General features: G+C 42.6%; 1 non-coding gene across 1 annotated transcript; it reads left to right on the plus strand.

The window, feature by feature from the left end:
- Positions 1–2,217: 2,217 nt before the first annotated feature.
- On the plus strand, positions 2,218–2,301 carry Trnas-aga (transfer RNA serine (anticodon AGA)). The gene has a single exon. It is a non-coding gene; the product is annotated as a tRNA-Ser (tRNA).
- The last annotated feature ends 15,904 nt before the right edge of the window (positions 2,302–18,205 follow it).

Below are 18,205 nucleotides of genomic sequence, written 5' to 3' on the forward strand. Positions count from 1 at the left end.
TGATTGGTTGTACTTGCAGCACCCCACTCCATTTCTGGTAAAGAGACGAAGCACTGCCATGACTAGAATTCTTCTCATCTGTTCCCCTGGCATGCAGCCACCTGTGAACATGGAAAAATAATCATTTCATCCTTTCCCTTTCCATCCCCCCCCCCCTTCATTGCAAAGTTCTGCTGCCCAGTAGACACAGAAGCAACTACTTAAATACCCAAATAATAAAAACTGAACACAAAACTGCAGTACTGTGCCCATAACTCAACAAAAGACTTATTCCTTAAACATTCACAACCAAATTATGCGATCTAGCCACACATTAGCTTCCTGACCATTACACAATAACACGCCCTAACTAATACCCCAATTAAGCTAATTAAGCTTAACCGCTTAGTTGTGTGCAACACAGTACACAACATTAAATATCCTTTCCTACTTTCTTGACCTAAATCCATATGGGATTTCATGAAAGGGTAGCACAAAGCCTTTATGCTCCCCCTTCTTCTTACTAATACTCATTTTCTCTCTGGTGATTCACGATACTCCCACAAACGCATCTGAAACACCTTGAAATTTTTGCAGACATCCAACATGAATTGTCATTGTATGAGTCGCTAATTTAAGTTTGACATTAACTAGTGACACTGATTCAATTTCCTGATATGGTCCCTCATATCAGGTAACAATTTGTTTGGTGCTAGCTTTGAGGTTAAAACGGTTTGATAACATTACCCAATGTTCCAACCCATGTAGTAGTAATCTTACCATCTTATTCCCTACATGCCCTTGATGCTCCAGGCTTGTGGTGTTTGCCGCCTTGACCATGCCTCCTTACCTCTTTCAACTGCTTGTCAAAATGCTCCACAGACACTCAGTACTTGGCGATTTTCGGTTTGACTGTGTCAAATGGCATTGGTATCTTCCTTCCATAAACTACCTCATGCAGAGATAGCACATTACTGGTATGGACTTGCGAATTATATACTGCCACAACAAATGACAGGTGTATGTCCAGGTCATTAGGGTGCAAGTTTACATAGTTATTCAACATCCTACCAATAATGTGATGCATGCACTCCATAGTTTTTTATCAAATCCGACATAAACTTCGTCGCTTGGACGATGGTTATGATTTTTGGGACACTAAATCTGAGCAACCAGCTGCTGACCAGTGCTTGTTGCCAATGCTGCTGCTTTTTGATTAGGTATGGCGAACATTTCTTCACACATGGAAAATTAATCAATAATAGTTGAAAGAGAATAGTTCCCTACAGGAATTCTGTTAAATGGTCCGATGATGTCCGTTCAACTCATTTTGAAAGGTCCAGTCACCTCCAGTAATCTTTGCAATGGAACTAGCTTATGATTCATATGTGCACATTTCGTAAATTGTATCCAACTTCTCACATACTGGTCTACATCATACTCCCTCGCCTTGCATTAGTATGACTTTACTACTCTCTTATTTGTTATCCTACAAGCTCTATGCAAAGACAGCATATGATACTGTGCTCCTTACAGAACTTCTTCCATCAGATTAACTAGCACTACCACCTCTCTGGCTCCATGCTGTAGTCGCCCTGTGGCCTGTTCTGCAGCTGCAATGCGCTTCTGCTACATTACCAGCATTTTGAGGCTTTCAGCACAGCCATAGAACATTTGTTACTTCTCTGGGAGCACCCCAAAAATAAAAGTGACAATGCAATAAACACTGATAGAAAAGAATAGCAACTCCAAAAGTAGTAAACGTTGAATAGTGAAATTATGTGAATTCATTTGGCCAAGTAATGTACTTAAGTGATTAATATTGCAAACTCACAGGTAAATTTAAGTGGAAGGTAACTGATGTACTACCGGCATGTTGAATGCAAGCATGCAGATGTGCAAGTATTGTGTTGTACAGTTGTGGGATGTCAGTTAGTGTGATATAATTCCTTGCCTGTCGGACGTGGTCGGTCAGTACAGGGGCAGTTAATGCTGTTTGTGGATGATACTACAGTTGTCCCATATGAGCTCGATTGAATACAGAACTGGGGATCAGGCAAGTCGAGACTAAATGTCCAAACTCTGTAGAGTACGTTCGGTTACAACAGCGGTATGTGGGCGAGCGTTATCCTGTTTTAATGCTGTTCATCAATACAGCATGACACAACATGACACGACATGACCTGTGAATCATCAGACTGACTTAAAATTTTGCTGTCAGAGTGCACCGGATAGCTGGCCAGAGTGGCCGAGTGGTTCTAGGCGCTTCAGGCTAGAACCGTGCGACCGCTACGGTCGCAGGTTCGAATCCTGCCTCTGGCATGGATGTGTGTGATATCTATCCTTAGGTTAGTTAGGTTTAAGTAGTTCTAAGTTCTAGGGGACTGATGACCTCACATGTTAAGTCCCATAGCGCTCAGAGCCATTTTTTTGCATGGGATAACCACGAGAGATCTCCTGCTATCATTCGAAATCGCACCCTTAACCTAAATCCAGCGTGTCTAGCACACAGATGGAGAGGGTGCGGACCCTTAACTGACCTTCTTCTAACCGACACACGGCCTTCAATATCACCGAGACAGAACCAGCTTTCGTCAGAAAACGAAACAGTCCTCCATCTTACCGCCTAATGAGCTCTCGATTGACACCACTGAAGTCGCAAACGGTGATGGTTTGGGGTGAGAGAAATGCACGTTACATGGCGCCTGGATTGGAGCTGGCCTTTAAGTATACTATTTGTAACAGTTCATCGTGTCACAGTGGTACCAGCTGTTGCTCAGATTTTTGCTACAGATGCATTACAATGCTCCATAACCATACGCCGGACACAATGGTCTTCCCTCTCGGTTGTGCCACATTCCGTCACAAGCCCGGTCTTGTTCGACTGTATATTCTCGTCATCACTGCTGCAAGTGAGAGAAATGCACGTTACATGGCGTCTGGATTGGAGCTGGCCTTTAAGTATACTAATTGTAACAGTTCATCGTGTCACAGTGGTACCAGCTGTTGCTCAGATTGTTGCTACAGATGCATTACAATGTTCCATAACCATACGCCGGACACAATGGTCTTCCCTCTCGGTTGTGCCACATTCCGTCACAAGCCCGGTCTTGTTCGACTGTATATTCTCGTCATCACTGCTGCCAGCAAATATGTAGAGTGGCTACATTCCTGATAAGTCTTCCTGCAGTATCGCAGAAGGAACATGCAGCTTCTGGTAGCCCTATTACACGCCCTCGCCGGCCGCGGTGGTCTCGCGGTTCTAGGCGCGCAGTCCGGAACCGTGCGACTGCTACGGTCGCAAGTTCGAATCCTGCCTCGGGCATGGATGTGTGTGATGTCCTTAGGTTCAAATTGAGTGAGGTGTTGATAGTGGCGTCTTTGGCGCCTTAAAGGCATTATTGACTAACACCAACTCACCTCGTCCAATCTCAAAGGTACTAACGCTAACGACCATTACAGCGTGTGTTTGATGCAAACCTGATTTTCATCCTCATATTTGCTGCTAGTGTCACGACTCACACGAAGTACGAATAGACAACACCTTTTTGATGTAGAAACTCGCGTGCCAAATTTCTTTTACATTGCACAACCTCTTATTGATGTAGCTATTTTTTCCATCATTGTGCATCAAGTCAGTTTTGTACATAAGAGTTGATGTATATAAGGAAAGATTAAGCAATGGCCTCAATATTTATGTTGGTTGTTTGTGAGAAGATAATCTTATGCCTCGTATAAGAAGGAGAAGTTTCTATCAGCATACGTTGAAAATTTACACCAGTGGCCATTACAGACTGCAATTTCATTCTAAGCTGTTGCTTGTCGCATTGATGAGGATCCCACGTCTGTCATGCAATCTTGGAGTCAGTTACTCCAGGTGGGCCATACTCATCACCATTGCTTGATCGCACCAAGCCCACATGACTACCACAGCAGAGGAGAAGCAAAATATTCGCCCGAAAACGAAAGATTTTACCACTATGTCATATACATCTACTCAAGATATGGGCTTGTTTGCTGCAAGACAATTTCATTGCGGAGGGTGCGACGACATCTGGGGCACCACGGACTGTCGTCACGGTGATTACTGGTGGAGCTTCCTTTGGTGCTGCAGCGATGAGGGGCACGGTGACAGTGGTGCACCCAAAAACAACACTGAAAACAGAGTGGCGTCACGTTGCCTCTTCAAAGGAGCCCCAGCAACAAGATTAACGTAAATGTGCAGGAGGCTCCAAGTAAAATGAATGATGGCAGATTGCCTTCCACATCATCAGACAGGCCCATTCCATGTGTTCTGGTATGTGGCATCACTCGGCACGCAATATCATCGTCTAGCCAGTAACTTAGACAGCAGTCGATGCATTTCTGAAATGTTAATGCCCGTCGTAGTGCCCCACCTTACACATCATTGTGATCTTATCTTGCAACAGCATAACGCAGTACAGCATGTAGTCCGTGCTGCTCTGATATACTTTGATACAGAGGGTGTTCCATTGTTGCCGTACACAGTACTTTCTCTAGGTGCCTTATCCACTGAAATAATTTGGTCATGGATTGCAGAGAGACTGATACCCCACTCGCCAGTCATTGGTATTGATGATCTCTGACTCAGAGCTGAATCAGCACGCAATGTCATCGGAGCTGAGTTTGACACGAACACCAGCTGGATCGAAGTCGTTATTGCTGCCAGACGTCAATGCTCTGTGTTCTATGTTTCGCATTCGGTATTCCCCTTAATCACCTGCAACTTCCTACAAACTGTATAAGCACAGTAACAAAATTTTTGTTATTTGCTATCCGTCCTTGCCTGGCAGTTTTGATGGCCAGCAGCGTATATACGGTGACAGACGGTTAGGTAATCGGGTAACATGAAGACATCAATATATATATATATATATATATATATAGATATATATTGTAGAAGGGCGGTATATCAGGAAATGTTGGTTCGCCTAGCTGTTATGTATGACAGTGGGATACGAAAGATATACGATCTTTAAATAAATAACATAAGAGAATGTTTACACTATTTTTACTACACCGTCCAAAATACTTAGGCGAACAGACGAAATACAAACAACATCTAAATGTAAACCTTTCATTCACTATGATGCACATCTGTGAATCTGCATTCCAACATAGTTTAATATACTGGAAAATATGACCATAACTACTTTATAGTTCCTTTCTGTACAACTGAACACATGAGACGACAAGTTTTGTACCAGTGTAACAGCTCAGAAGCAAGCGAAGAAACCGCACTTGTCTTGTAAGTCGGTGTGTGGTCACATTGAAGTATCAACAGTGCCTTGTAACTCTGTGGTAAGGACTTTATAAGAGTCTTGTTGAGGTAATAAGACACAGCTTCTACCTCTAGTAAACTTTCTGTCGCTTTAGCAAGGGGACAATCAGACCAATTAATCACGAATTCTGAAGGGTCTTGGGTTCTTCGTAGAGGAATCTCTCCTCAGTACCTGGTAAGCGGCTTTTCATGCGACGGTACCTGGTTTCCGAGAGAATCGATGTTTTAGTTTTATGTGTACCTTCTACATCCGTAACGTTTATCATATTTGATCGAGCGAGCGTAGCACAGCGGTAAAGTACGTGACCGTACGGGATTAAATACCACCCGTGTACTATCGTACAGAATGTCATTATAGTTTATATGTCATGCAAAATTATTCATATGTAGTCATTTTCACCATAATAATTTCGTTAATAAATGAAAACAGCAAACTTTCTTCAAATATAGATTTCGTTTGTTACAGAGTAAAGTACGTCATCATGTTACTCTTTACCGCTTGCTGTGCTAAAACAGAACAGAAGCAGAAGTTTGTAGAGCGCTATGACATTTAACAAAAGCTACTATCTGTCAAGCACATGGATTTTTCAGAAGCCATGTCAGAAAACACAGATCGTTTATATTCGAAAAGGCATTTCTTTGTTCAATCATTTCCGATGCAAGCCACGTATTTTTGATCATTCCTGTCGAAACAGGTGCACGAAATTTATGTAGAAGCAAGGAATATTTTTTTATCAGATCTTCCCTCGCAGCGATTTCTGTATTAACTATTAGCAACTCGGGAGTATATTCAGTTCCTTTCGTTTTAACTTGCCTGTCAAAACGAACATCACAGTGTTGGTAAACTGAAGTGCACTCGGGTGGGATAAGCTTTACGGTGCAAGTGCGTGCTTGTCTTTCACACACAAAGATATGAATGTAAAGTGTCTGATCAGTGTGCCACTTCCCAGGAATCAATAATGTGAAGATATTTTTCTTGCCCCACGTACGGAAGAATGAATGATTTAATAAACTATTCGTACAGCACTTTCATGAACCTCCTTGATTTCGTGCAGGTTACAATTACATTTCTGAATTTATGGGTCTACTTCTCCTTTCTTTTTTCAAGAACCCTATCAAATTTATCGTATAGTCCTAGCATACATAGCAAAACGTAAATGACTACTTTCCTGAAGCAATTATAGTGTACTGTGTTGTGGGGGAACGTCTAATCTTGTTCAAATCACATTTCGCTCCTTGTTTCGCAAGGGATTTGTTGTACATCGATTGGTAGATTGGTACTGGCACCCAGTTTGATAAGTTTTAAATACATAATCGAGGTCGAGGTCTGTAACTGGAATCCTTCTGCAGCTGGTAATAATTCATCCATCGTTGTGAACTGTTTCGAGCTGTCCAGATATTTGGCATTTCACCTACGAACTACAAACTGAATAAACATTTGAAGCAACTGACAGAAAAAGATTGCAACACGCAAAAAATTAATTTGTAGCAATTATATTTTGGGAATACATTTGTCAAGGTAAAATATTGATGTGATAAACATTGTAAGATCCACAGGTTAATATAAGCGAGAGGTAAGCCATTGCAAATGTGGAATACTGGTACATTAGTAACCCGTAGAACATTGAATGAAAGCATACAAACACGCATGCATTGTGCTGGGCAGGTGCCGGATCACAGTTTTTGGTATAGAGTTGCATTTTGTTGGTCAATACAAACACGGTTACCGCTAATTGTAGATGATGGAGTTGTCGTCCGATGATGTCCCATACGTGCTCGATTGGAGATAGATTGGTGATCGAGCGGGCCAAGGCAACATGTCGACACTCTGTAAAACTTGTTGGCCTACAACAGCGATGTGTGGGCGACCGTTATCCTGTTGGAAAGCACTCCTTTGACTACTGTTCATCAGTGGCAGCACAACAGGTCGAATCATCGGATTGATGTGCGTATTGGCCATCAGGAATCCTGGGATAACTACGAGAGTGCTCCTGTTGCCATTTGCAATCGCACTCGAGACAATCAATCCAGGTGTGGATCCAGTGCGACTAGCACACAGATGGGTAGGGTGCGAGGCCTTAATTGGTCTCCTTCTAACCAACACACTGCCATCACTAGCACCGAGGCAGGATCAGCTTTAATCAAAAAAAGAAACAGACCTCCATCCTGCTGTACACTGAGCTCTCGATTGATACCACTGAAGTCGCAACGGCCGGTGGTTTGGTGTCAGTTGAAATGCACGTTACAGGCCGCTGGAATTGGAGCTGGTCTTTAAGTATCCTATTTATAACAGATCATTGTGTCGCTGTGATGCCAACTGCTGCTCTACTTGCTGCTGCAGATGCAGTAACGTGCTCCAGAGCCATACACCGAACACAATTAATTTCTCTCTCGGCAGTGCCACGTGGCCGTCCGGAGACTGGTCTTACTGCTCCCGCACATTCACGTGATCACCGTTATCAGCAATCATATACAGTGACTACATTCCTGCCAAGTTTTAATGCAGTTTCGGATAAGGAACCTCCAGCTTCTTGTAGCACTACTACATTTCCTCGTTCGAACTCGGTAAAGCCTTAAAAGCATTTTTAACTGGCATCAACTCACCACGTCAAGTCTGAAAAGTTACTAACGCTGATGACCATTACAGTGTATATTTGAAGCAAACCTGATTTCCATTCTCGTAGTGGCTACTAGTGTCAATCTTATTTGACTGTTACGAATCATGAATAGACAACATCTTTCAGATGTAAAAACACGCCTACCAGCTTTCGTTTATATCGTACAAAAAATGGTTCAAATGGCTCTAAGCACTATGGGACTTAACAGCTCAGATCATCAGTCCCCTAGAAATTATAACTACTTAAACCTAACTAACCTAAGGACAACACACACATCCATGCCCGAGGCAGGATCCGAACCTGCGACAGTAGCGGTCTCGCTGTTTCAGACTGAAGCACCTAGAACCGCTCGGCCTCTCCGGCCGGCCTATATAGTATAAGTCGTTTTTGGTGTTGTGATTGTTTTTTTCCGTCAGTGTATGTTAATGACATTACTACGTCGAAAATGACTATTTTCGTATAATGTTGTTAGACATATACTGTATAATGATATTCTGCAAAATGAAACTGAGATAAAAATACAGAGGGAGGGTTTGAACTCGTTCTACCAGCGTGGTAACCATGTACATCAGCACCTGCGCTACGCAGCTTTGGTCGAAACGCGGTTAACGTTATAGTTATGGTGGGTACGCATGAAACTTCAACGTCAATACCGTTGCATTAAAAGCCGCTAGTCAGGTATCAGGACAGGTCTCTCTACAACATGCCTACGACACATCAAAATCCATTATTAACATGTCTGATGGTCCCCTCGCAAGGTAGTTACGAGATATGACGGTCTAGTTACAAAAGCTATTGCAAGTCAACACCATACATGCTCAGGAGAATGCATGCGTAGGGGATGGCATATGCCACACACTCTTATTACGACTTAATTTTTGAGCACGTCATACCAAAATATTACCAGCATATGGAAGAAAAAAGTTGGAGGATATCGTAACTCCAAATGTCAGAGAACCTTAATGCCAGGGGTATTGACATATTTTTACCTGTTGCTTCACCTGATACAGATGCAGTATGAACCTGTCGTATTTCGTCTGGTAATCGGGAAAGTGGCTGTAGATAATAAAATAAAGCAGCTTAGCAAAGAGGAAGTAGGAGTAGTGCGTGACCTTAAGAATCATATGAACCTACTTGTCGCTTAAAGGAAACCACACTAAAACTAAGTAACTTGCAAGAATGTAGAGTTACTTTATGTCACTTAAATAATACTAGTATTGGACCTTATTTGTTAAGTCAGCTTGCTTCCCAGCACATGAACACGGCAACGTAGAAGCAACACAAAAGTCGATGAGATTGAATGATGACACTGGACGTCATTCTTATTGTGTACTCTCTACGAAACAGCACGTCTGATGAGTCGGAAGCCACACATTGGTTCAGTGTGAGTCAGACAGCTAAGGATTACTTCGACTACTTTCTCTAAGAACGTGTGGAAATATTTTGATTTCTTGTGCGAGCTGGTGGTAAAAATTGATGCTGAATAACCGGGAAGTACCCAACGTTTCTAACTGGAGCTCGCTTTCTGCAAGCAAGGGGAACGATTTAAAAGTGCACGTTGTGTGCATCTGACTTTGATGCTATGCTACATACTTCTTCTTCTACCGTAAGGAGTCGTATTTTTCCTGCTGTCTTAAATACGAACGCCTACAAAACATCTAGTTTCCATTGGCAGTAACGCATTTCAGCTACGCGTTTTTAATTATGTAATATCACACATGAAGATATCTTATGCTTGGCTGAATATACATGCAGTTTTCAGGCATTCCATAACATATTCCGTAAATCTTAAGGTTTCCTCTCTTGATCTTGAGATTTCTCCAATTAACCCAACTGGAGCGCAGTCGCACTCGGCCGGAGGCTTGTAACGTTCACGTGACACGGCTATTATGGACCCTGACTTGTGCCAATTGAGAGAGAGATCGACTGGCACGGCTATCTGTGTATGCTGGCAGGATTCCAGCAGGCGCTCCGGCACAAAATGGGAACCACTGCACGAGGATCACATCGATTAGTTAGAAAAATGTGAAACGGCATACCAAAGACTTCGTAGGAATCGGCTAAGGATAATGCTCTTTTACCGGCAGGGCTGTGACAAAAGTGATGATTGATTATGTGAATAAATGGTTCAGAAGGGTACATCTGCATAAATGTATTTCAGTAACGTCATAAAACAATTGCTACACAGGCAATCATTACCGTGTTGGATGTAGAACAGATTTGTACTTACTGTAATAAGCAAAATAAAAATATTAAAAAATGTGTTAGCCGCCTAATAAACAAAGGTGTAACAACGGTCACTCATGAAAATTGCTTTTGCATGTAAAATGAAACTTCATGACAGACACAGTGGCAGACAGGAAGCTGAAACTGAACTATTGGTTGTCTTGGGCAGTGCTGCTCCCAAAGTTTCGACTTCAAATCTCAGTCAAGCACGCAACTGACAACATGGGTGAATAAATAGCGTAAACCAGAAAATATGACTTTGAGAGAAATGACTTTAGAATATCATTGAAAAATAGTCTCCTGTATTATTGTATATGAGAAACCTCACCAGTCTGTGACAATCAGGGAATTTTTTTTAAATATGTCGGTATGTGCTGATTTCTGTTTCGTTATGCCCTTGTCCTATATTCAGGCTTTTTAAATATTGACTTTATTGTAATAAATCAATGAAAGTACAAAGGTTTTAAAAGTGAAGATCTATGTTCAAAAGTTACTCTCTCCAGGAGACTTTGTATTGAGAGCAGCCACAGCATGGATATATCGTTTTTAAGACAAAACCGATTCATTTATAATCACAACCGAATCCACAGCATTCTAGTTGCATCATCTGGTGCAATACAAGCAAGTAATGTTCTGATCAGAAAAGAGAATTGAACGACCCAGCGTTCACAGTCAGCGATTTTTCGCTGTTTAGCGGACGTCAGTTATGAAATAGCATAAAACGACATAGAACGCTCCAGTGATACCAGGAATAAGCTGACGGGTCCCCATACACCAGAAAAGTTATCAAAAACCGGCCACATGTGATGATATATGGAATTACGTAAAATTAACCAGTACCAGTCCCCCATTTACTCTATTCAGAATGAATCAGTTCCGCAAACAGAGCTCTCGTCAAAATGTTTTCAAGTCCGATATGTCCCACTTTTCTTAAAAATGTAGAAACACTTTTATCATCTTTCACTTCCTGTCGTTGAACGTCTAAGCAAGGGACTTTCTAAGCTGCGTAGTGATTACTGGGTTGAAATCATTCAGCAACTCTAATTCGTCACAGAAAACAAAATTTTAATTCTGAGACTTTCATAGAGCTCCATCTTTTAAGTAAGCCAGTGCGACCTACTTCTGGATACAAAATTTTAACCATTTTGCCTCTGATGACACATAATACTGTAAATTGGTGTATATGGACCAGTCTGAATTCAAAGGTTAAGCGACTAAGCAACTCTGCTGCATGCATATAGGAGTTGGCGAGGGCAATGGTGGTGTTGTCGCTGATGAAGCATCAGCTATCGTTCCTATTTTACTGTCCGTCTTAATATATGTCGATACAACAAACATCTGCAACAGACTAATCTGGGACCGCTCTGTCGAAAGGGCACATAAAATACCGCTTCAAAAATCAACTTTGTGTTACGGGAAACAAACCGACGCTGCACATCGACACTGAGCGTCGCATGAAGGACATAATGAACGGCATTTGTTTGGGGTGACTCTAGAAACACATTGCAAAAACGAAATTGCACATATATATAAGAGCTATAAGAAAGAAACTAACCTAAATGGAATATAATGTGAAGGGAAAAGGAAGTAGATAAAGATGAAATGGGAGACAAACTGCGAGAAGAATTTGACCTAGCTCCAAAAGACCTGAGACCTAAGTCGATACACCTAAAGTAGCAATCCCCACTTAGATCCTTCGGTGAACTAACCCTGACAAAAAATTCCTTCTGATGTGCAACATGTATGGGACAGGCGAAATTCTTTCAGAAGTATGGGAGAATGTAAAGACCCCAGTTCCAAAGAAAGCGTGTATGACACGTATTAATACTACAAAACCGTTAGTATAATAAATAATAGTTGCGAAATGCTAACACGAATTTCTTACCGATGATTGGGAAGACTGGTAGCAGCCTACTTTTGGGAAGATCGGTTCGATTCTCTGAAAAATTTAGAAGCGTGCATAGTAAAACCGTGCCTGTGACTCCTCTTAGAAGATTGAAAAAAGTCGCATCCACCTTCACTGCACTTTTAAAATTTATAGGTATATCTATACAATGTTAACTAGAATACATTCTTTCAAAATCTCAATGTAGGACGTGTAAACACAGATTGTAGATGGTTACCTACAACTTAAAGAAAAACCAGGCCATAGTTACAAGGATGGAGGGACATGAAAGGCAGAGAAATCAGGGAATGAAATGAGTTGTATCCCGCAATCCATGTTGTGAATTATGTACATTGAGCTTATAGCGAACGTAACCAAGGAAATATCTTGAACGGGAGTTCAAGATCACGGAGATGACGTAATTCTGTCAGAATGGCAAAGGACTTGGAAGAGCATTTGAAAAAGTGGATAGGTTCTTGAACCTAAATTATAACATGACCATCAACAATAATAACACAAAGATAGTGGAGTGTAATCCAATTAAAGCAAATGATTCTGAGTGAATTTTCAGGTCACATATGTCCTTCTTTTCATAAAAACTTTATCACCTTTCACTTCCTGTCGTTGAATGTCTATGCAAGGGACTGCGATTCTAAGCAGCGTATTGGTTAATGGGTGACATCTTTCAGCAAGTATAAATCGTCACAGAAAACAGAATAAGATTTGCTATTTAGGTAGCGAACAAATGACGCTGGCTGAGGTAACAGGAAGGAAAAAGATGAGAAATCAACTCTCTGTCGATAGTGACGACATTAGAGATGAAACACAAGATAGAATTAAGGAAGTATGGGGAAAGACATCGACCGTGCCCTTTCAAGGGATCCATCCCAGAATTTTCCTTCTCCAATTTTTGGAGATCGTGGAAAACCTAAATCTGAATGGCCGGACTAGGATTCATCGTTCACGCGAGTGCTAGTGCAATGTTCCGAAGAAGAGAGAATATTAAATATAAAATCAGGGTAGCAAGAAATGTGTTTCTATAAAAGAGAAATATTTTAGTATCTAATAGAAATTTAAATGGTAGGAAGGCTTCTCTGGGAGTAATTGTCTGAAGTGTAGCCTTATACTGAAACAAAAGGTGGACAGTGCATAGCTCAGGCACGAAAAGAACACACGCCGAAAGGTTACAAAATGATCACCTGTGTTCTGATTTGTGTGGACATGTAATTTCAGTGTCGTGAATGAAAGTCTAAAGGGCCTGGATACGCAAATAGTCTCTGCGAAACTTGTGCGTATAGGGCTTGGAGTGTTTCCGAAATTACGGCGAGGAACACCAAAAGGAATGCATTTAATGTACAAGAATGAAAGGCCGTGACTACGCAGCCGGGCGTGGCGAACTCGAGGAGAAATTTGCGGGACTGGACGTTCTCTGTATTGGTAAACTGTATGCGGAATTTCCAGTTCGGAGAATTGAAAGGTCTGCTGTTTTCCAGACATGCTCAGAAAAGCCATTAGTAGCGGTCAAGTCGCTGGGGCAGGTATAGAGGCAGAAATCTGCGGCTGCATGGCAGATCCGCATGAAACTCGCGCCAAAACAGTCTGAATTTAAATTAGCACTAGCATCATACAATAATTTATTGTACACGCATCAGTAAGGAAAGTAAATATACTTTAACTTCGAAACTTAAAGGACACCTTTTACTATTAAAATGTGCAGAATACTTGTGTCTTTAGATTAGTAACAAAATTAATTCGTGTTTGTGTAATAATTCGCGCTAGTCTAATACTTTGTAAGATGTTGTTCGTTTTAAATATGTACTGTTTATTATTACTTTAATGAGTGCCTGAGCGCTCTTTATGATTTCATTTTTATTTATTATTAACGTTGGAAAATTGGCTCAAAGTTGTAAACGTTTGTAGTATATTACACAGTACTATGACAGAGTCGTATGGTGGGGTGGACACGAGAGCAGACAGATTCTAAGCCATCTTGTGGGCTGCCTACATCAGGGGCAGGTATGCACTCAGAGGCAAACCTATTGTTGTGTTAAGGGCTTTTCCATGTCAACCTACTGTTCTCCTTTGATTGCCAGGTACTTAACCTATCGTTCTGCTAAGTGGTTTTCTGTGTCACTGAACTTAACCTATTGCCCCCACCCACTCCCACTAGCCTCCCACCTAAGGAATCGGATGCTGGTGCATTTTTTTTAGTTTGGGTTCCCTACATCAGGGGCAGGTATGCACTGAGGGGAGAGCCTATTGTTCTCCTTTGATTGGCAGGTACTTAAATTATTGTCCTGTTGAGTGGTTTTCCATGTCACAGCCCTTAACCTATTTTCCCTCCACCCCTTCCAATCCCCCTGTGCCTCTCACTGCTGCACGTATACATTCAGGTCTGAGTTATTGGAATAGCCCCTCTCACTCTTGTCTATTTGATTGACTACTTAATTACATTGATCAATTAGTTAATCTCTCTGGTGGGAAAGTGCCGTGCCCCTCTGCCATGCCCACCCTGACGGAAAGTTCAAATTCCATCAGGCCAATGCCACCTCTACTAACCTAAGAAAATGGAGGGAAAAAGGGCACCTTCACTAACCTAAGTCATCTGACCGCCACCTCTCGCTAGGAATTGGAGGAGAAAAGACTCAGTTGGTCCATCATTTAGAGGGTATTCGTTTGTAGTGTATGGAATATTGTTTAAACAATTTCGACATTGTGTGGAATATTATTTATTTAAACAATTTAGGGGATTCAAGGCATTGTAGGGAATATATGGAAATTGGTGTAGAGGAAGGCTCTCATAACAGAAAATTCAATGATATACTCTTTATTTATTAAAAAAGAAAAATGAGTTTGTGAGGGTCGGATTACTCTTGTTCATCATTCCCTGCTGTCTGGAAACACATCGGTCTTATAAGAAGTAATTCCATGGAGCAAAAATGATGCATAACGTAATTATCAGCACTGTACTCTGGGTATCTTAACCTAATGTTTGGACCTTTGTCAGCAGTTAACCTGTTATTCTGTTAAGTGGTTTTCTATGTCACTCCCATTCCCTTAAAATATTCTACCGCCATTGATATCAAATTAAGTAATTAGCTATGTCCTCCCACCATTTTCTGGTACACTTTTCGAATTTCACATGGTTTTCAACGCCATTTCTGGCGCATTCTTCTTTGTCACACACAGCCGTAAACTTTCGTACTGCGTTTTACCTAGAAATTATGCAAATTAACCTATTGTTCTGCACATAACCTGCTGTTTTGCCCCATATCACCCACTCACGCATTCCCTAACACTACATTGATATAAGAAATTTATGCCAATTAATTAAATCGGCATTCGTCATATATATGGAGTAGTTTTTCTTAATTCGCAGCATCCTATTGGTCGGTGAAATCGATGGACTATAGCTTAAACAAAGAATTGCTCGTAAAAAACACATCGCACCATTCTATGCCCAACGCCGCTGCTGCCGCCGCAGCAGACGCCGCCGCCGCGAACCACCGCTAGATGCAAGCCAGCGCAAGCCATCACTCTCACACCGCTGCAAGTGAAATTTGGGTCTATTTTCGTGTATAGAATTATAATCCTTCGAGTGTTGTACTGACGTCACAGAACTCCAAGTCGCGCTCACACTTGTCCCATACACGACGGCGCATAGCGTGGTAAGGTCCAGCACCAACAGAGATGCTCCAATGCTTCCCAGGATAGAACAGGGTGCACATGGGAGACGCACCTAATCCTGCTTAACTGCCCAGCGTGTCTGACGCAACGCCGTGAAGTGCGCTCGTGTTGCTACAAACCTTCACAAGCGCATCTAAAAAGGTTCTCAATCTTATACTGATGTCACATCACTATGTAAACAATAAGAACCAAGTTGACCTCGAGGGAATTGTATAGCATACCAGAAATAGTAAACGCTTGCTTTCTTGATGTCTCAGCTTGTATACATGGAAATTCTCGCCCTAAAAGAACCTGTTCACGAAAATAACGCAGAGAAACGTCGAATGCAGTCATCCTTGCGGACTTACCGAGGTACCCAGTCCATCACGTGTTACCCTTCCTAGTTTCAACAGACACACACGTTCCCTCGGCTGTGTGGAGGTTCCTATATCCCAACACAAACGATGGGAGTGAATCGAGCATTATGATTGGCTCTTATCGAATTACTGTCGCCGCCGGTATCGAAGCACCGTCCGCCTTTTTTCCTTCTGCAGACGAGACTATCGGTCGTTATTTTACACATATCTTCATATTCCACTGGCAATTAATTCCTATAAACTAACCTACATAACGTCAAATACAGAAAAACGCCTGCTCAATTACACTGCTCTCTCACCGAGGACAGGAGCTTGAATATTAGGACGTGAAACCAACCTACAGCCCTTTATTACATCAAAGCGTACCGTATTGATGTAGTAAACGTACAATTCGTATCCTGCGCCAAACAAAAGCATCCCTTTTACATCATTTGTACATATACTGTGAGTACAGACAGTACCAGATATATACCCCTCACAGCACTAGTTATTTTCCCGCAACCGACGATGACAAGTCATCTAACAACAACACATGATCAGAGCACCCTCAGCTGACCGAAGTCACTCATCGAACTGTTTTGCAAATACGGGATCATTTCCCATCGGCAAAAACACGTTAATGTTTCTGCTCCGAACATGCTTCCTTGCTTGCTCGCTCTTCTATACACATCTCCAGATTCGGGGATTACGAGAACACACGTATTTTCGCATGGTTCACTATAATGTTATACCATTTCCGTGGTACTTCTCGATATCAGGCACTAGGCAGCATCCTGCCGATCGCTCACGCAGCATAACTCCGAACATATAGAACGGGAATTATTTCTATACAAACCCGAAACTTAAGCTAGGTGGAGCGTGCTCTAGACAGCAGAGTAACTAGAAGCAAACAGACGAAAATTGATATTTCCTTCCGTGAATATCGATCTTGGTGGTGCAACAGACTCGAAATCATCCCTATAATTTACAAGGTCAACTAAGATGTTTTGAATCCTGCCTCGGGCATGGATGTGTGTGATGTCCTTAGGTTAGTTAGGTTTAAGTAGTTCTAAGTTCTAGGGGACTGATGACCACAGATGTTAAGTCCCATAGTGCTCAGAGCCAACTAAGGGGTTTCTCATCTCTAGGGACCCGGCAAACGTGTCTTCCACATACTAGATGCACACCCCACAATCGATCTTCTCTGAACCAAATAAAGGCGCGAAATGTGCAGAAGCAGTAAACCGCACCATTTGCATGAGAGGGAATAACGGTCCAGACCAACCACACATCCATACACAAACTTCTCAAATTTCCACTTGCTCATGGAAGCCGCCCAACACATGCTAAGTATTAGTTCGCTATTCGGTGGTCTAGAGGATGGCAAAGTTAACTCAGATACATTCCTACACTCCAACAGGTCTCTGCACTCGGACGGCTGCTGCCGTTAACGGGAAACGTGAATCATTCCCGCACCGCTCATCGGCGCTGCAGGCCAAACACGCACAGGTATAATCAGTCGTCCTAAGAAATGAGTCACATACACTCCTGGAAATGGAAAAAAGAACACATTGACACCGGTGTGTCAGACCCACCATACTTGCTCCGGACACTGCGAGAGGGCTGTACAAGCAATTATCACACGCACGACACAGCGGACACACCAGGAACCGCGGTGTTAGCCGTCGAATGGCGCTAGCTGCGCAGCATTTGTGCACCGCCGCCGTCAGTGTCAGCCAGTTTGCCGTGGCATACGGAGCTCCATCGCAGTCTTTAACACTGGTAGCATGCCGCGACAGCGTGGATGTGAACCGTATGTGCAGTTGACGGACTTTGAGCGAGGGCGTATAGTGGGCATGCGGGAGGCCGGTTGGACGTACCGCCGAATTGCTCCACACGTGGGGCGTGAGGTCTCCACAGTACATCGATGTTGTCGCCAGTGGTCGGCGGAAGGTGCACGTGCCCGTCGACCTGGGACCGGACCGCAGCGACGCACGGATGCACGCCAAGACCGTAGGATCCTACGCAGTGCCGTAGGGGACCGCACCGCCACTTCCCAGCAAATTAGGGACACTGTTGCTCCTGGGGTATCGGCGAGGACCATTCGCAACCGTCTCCATGAAGCTGGGCTACGGTCCCGCACACCGTTAGGCCGTCGTCCGCTCACGCCCCA

Source organism: Schistocerca gregaria, chromosome X (genome assembly GCF_023897955.1).
Source record: "Schistocerca gregaria isolate iqSchGreg1 chromosome X, iqSchGreg1.2, whole genome shotgun sequence".
NCBI lineage: Eukaryota > Metazoa > Arthropoda > Insecta > Orthoptera > Acrididae > Schistocerca > Schistocerca gregaria.